The sequence below is a fragment of the Arvicanthis niloticus genome, chromosome X, assembly GCF_011762505.2.
Source record: "Arvicanthis niloticus isolate mArvNil1 chromosome X, mArvNil1.pat.X, whole genome shotgun sequence".
Taxonomy (NCBI): Eukaryota; Metazoa; Chordata; class Mammalia; order Rodentia; family Muridae; genus Arvicanthis; species Arvicanthis niloticus.
The window spans coordinates 33,673,523-33,677,540 of NC_047679.1; the positions used below are offsets into that span (position 1 = coordinate 33,673,523).

The window sequence follows — 4,018 nt, forward strand, 5'->3', positions numbered from 1 at the left end:
GCTAATCTATGAGGATAATTCTCATTCATGTCACTCCACTCCACTCCATGGACCCCATAAACTTTGCAGCAATATCATTACACAAAATGCATTCCATCCAGCTTCCAAAGTTTCTGCAATACCTTCATAAGTTCAACACTGTCTCAAAGCCCAAAGTCTCTCCTGAGACTCAAGCCAATTTCTTAACTGGTAGCACATGTAAAATCAAATAGCAAATCACATACTTTGTGTACAATAGCAAAGAATATACATTATCATTTCAAATCAGAAGAAAGAGGGCATTGTGAGGAAATACTGGACCAATTAAAGACAAGAAGCTATCAGGAAAATTCTAAATTGGGTCTATGTCTCACAGAAAACAATAGAGATGATCACTGCTCCCCAGCTTCGATGAAGACAGCACACTTCTCTCTCTTAGGTTGGTTTCACACCTTGTATGCAGATTTTGTGGCAGGTATCCTATGGCTTTTGCATCTCCCATGATTTGGGGTTACCAAATCATACCAGGCTTTACTTTTATAGCTGTACAAAATGGCTCCTCTTGGGCTCCATACAGGGACTCTCAAGCCACACAACATGCCTTGGTGGCTTTCATTAACCATCGTGGGAGATTCAATAAACACTTTCTTACATCCATAGTCACTCTAAATCCAGAACCATGTGGTTGATAGTTCCAATCTGTGCTGTTTTCTGGAACTGGATTCAGGCCCACTCCTTGAATTACATTTTCTTAAGTTTTCATTTGTTGATGACTTTCTTTGCTGATTAAGCTTCCCTTTAATTCCTTTCAAAAACTGGAAGCTTATCTAGATGTTATCTTTTCCTAAGGGCACCATTTAGTTCATTCCATTTTGTATCAGGTTTTCCTTTAAACATATCTGCTTGAAAGCAGTACGTGGCTCCAACATTTTTTTTATCCCTGAAAATTACAGAGTCAAATTTGATAAGCTAAAATCTCTTAAAATATAATATAACTGAAATGTTTCAGACTCTTGGGCTTTTCTCTGAAATATGGTGGTCATAGCTAGAAGATAACCAACAGACATGATTTGAGATATGGAGGTTCAATAGCACTATGTTGTTAAAACAAAACAATATTGGGTGAAAGAATTGATGTGCTCAGTAGAAGCCATATACGAAATTTTAATTTTGACCTTTTTTTGTCCCACTCTGCCCCCTTGAACTGTTTGTGTAATCAACCAGTGTACTACTTGTGAAAGCATGTTTGTGAAACGTCCATCATGTTATTGTGTTCCGAGCACTTCTGGTTCTCCAATTTCTTTCACCAGTACAGGGCTGTTTCTTCTGCTATTCTATGGAATCATATATCTCCATTCCTAACCCTCTGAGGGTGCCAGCACATGCATGTAGCTCTTGATTTACTTAGGGTTTTAAGCAGAATGAAACGGAGCAGGTTTTTAAAGCCATTATCAGTTGAATCTGATTGGAGCTTTTCCCTAGAGAAAGAGTCTGTATCTCTTTACTTCTCAAAACCTTGGAAAGCACAGGGAGCTCATGGATTTAATCCAAATATTAATATTTTTTCTAAGTTCTATTCTTATGAATACATTGTAGTATTCAAGTGCAGGCAGAAGCAAGAGGACTGCAACTTCAAGTGCATTCTAGATTACAGAATGATTTTGAGGGCATACAGGCCTATTCAATGAGGCTCTTTGCAGAAGAGATCTGGCTTTCAACTTCAACAATACCTCACCTTATACCATTGTGCAAATTATTACTAAGAAAGACTCTCAAATGTTCCATGAAATGTTTTTCAAAGTTTGATTTGGATGAGTTGTCTTGTCTCACTGTCTGCATTTACCTTAAACTATACCTGCCATTTGACTGCATCCATTGCTAGACTGATAATTTGAGCTTTCATTTCAGAGTAGACTCAGATATGGGGTGATGGCCACACTTCTTATTTCTAACACTTAGAGTTCTCCATTTGATTGAGTGATGGAGAATATCTTTTAAGAATTTCTGCCCACATGTGGCTCTATCTCTTTATCTTTTACTCAACTGGAGCATGTATTTAGATACACATATTGATTCCTGCTGAGTCCATCTTTGACACCTAGAAATCATGCTACATATACAATCTATGGAATTAATAAAAGATTATAAAAGCAAAACCCATATTTCCTTTAAATGCTGCTTCTTGATCAGCAAAAGGGGAGTTACCTTTTTCTAATTATAAATTCTTTGAATTTAGTAGATATTTGACTTCAGGGGTATGAGTTCCCTTTGGTTTACCTTGAATACATCCTTAAGTTTACTTGGGGTCACAAGAAAGGACACACATGTAGAGACTTCCTGAAAACACATCCTATGAATCTCTTCTGATTGTAGAGATGTAGATTTGGGGTAGAACATTTCACTAACATGAACTATTCCTGGGAATCTAACACATGTATGCAAGCACATGCTTTCACATATGCACAAACACACATACAGAAACTCATAGATATCACAGGCACCCATGAATGTACACATGCACACATGCATGCAAGCACTCATGTATGTGTACTTCCATATACATACTCACAAACACACTTGTAGGGGCTCATGCTTCCAACTAGTCCTTGAGAAGTAGAGGCAGAAGGATTTCCAGAAGTTCAAAACCAAATGTAAAAATTAAAAATTCTGGAAGGTGTGTGGACTATCTACCTGCCTGGCAATATTGCCTCAGGAACCTTCTTAGATTTTTCTCACACCTCATTCACAGTAGCAGTCCTTTGAACCAAGCACCACTCTCTTAAACACAATGCTTTTATCCTAGGACTGTAAATCTGAGTATATTGTCTTTGTCTCAATTAACCATCCTTAACTTGTTCTGTGTGTCTTTGCAGTTCTCAAGTATTCACTGTTATCATCATGCCGATGAAAAATTGCCATTGCCAAATGGGAGGTTTTGCTTTGAGCACAGTGGCCTGGCTACTTTGCTGCATATCCATAGGCCTCCCTCAGTGGCAAGTGTGGCACTATGAAGATCCTGTGATCCTCAAGCCTACAGTGGCTTTCGTAGGTGTATGGAGAGCCTGCATTTTCCACACTAACAGCAACTCCAGCAACAACAGAGTGTGTCACCAATACAACTACCGTGAATCCTTCATTCCTTTGTATATTCGAGTAAGCCAGCACTTGCTGCTGGTTTCTAGCTTTCTGGGGCTCTGTGGGAAAATCACCACCATTATTGCTCTTTCAAATGTGTGTATGGGAAGAGTACGGAGGAATGCCACCAGAAATCCATTCAGCCTTCCAGGAATTCTGAATATCATCACTAGCAGCTTTCTTTACCTTGCTGTTTTATTCAATTACATAGCCATCATCCACAAATGGGGAGGTGCCTTCCCACCGTCTTTTCATATGCCTTCCCATCCAGACACTCAGAAGGTGGGCAGCGCCATGGCTTTGGCAATTACAGCTGCAGTTTTCTTTCTACTAAGTGGCATACTTTGTTTTTTTTCAAATTTATCTATAGGCAAGATGCCCCATCCCAAAATTTAAAAATAAATTGCTACCTTACATAGCCTTGCAATGCCAGCAAAGAGAATATGTATTCTTCATGTGTCAACATAAATTTTTAAGGAACTTGAAAGGATGCCAATTGTGGCCTGTGACAAAAGATAGTCCAGTTGACTTTCTCTTATCTATTTGGCTTCTTTTGTGTTGCCTTAATTCATTATTTGGATTGTGGGCTTTTATTAAATAAAATCTTATTTTATGGGCAGTATTAAATTTGTGTTTTACTTGCTGTCAACAAATGTAAATAATCAATAAACCTAATACATATTGAAATGAGTGTCAGCATACATAAACCTTTCACATTGCTTTAGAAACTAAGGCTAAATCAGAACCTGAATTGTGATGGGAGGTATTTCTTTTCTGGTCTAGTCTATTTGGCATTCTATAGGCTTCTTGTATGTTTATGGGCATCTCGTTCTTTAGTTTAGGGAAGTTTTTCTCTATAATTTTGTTGAAGATATTTACTGGCCCTTTAAGTTGGGAATCTTCA

General features: G+C 38.1%; 1 pseudogene; it reads left to right on the top strand.

Moving 5' to 3' along the window:
* The first annotated feature begins 2,877 nt into the window (after positions 1–2,877).
* LOC117694001 (claudin-34 pseudogene) lies at positions 2,878–3,510 on the top strand (annotated as a pseudogene).
* The last annotated feature ends 508 nt before the right edge of the window (positions 3,511–4,018 follow it).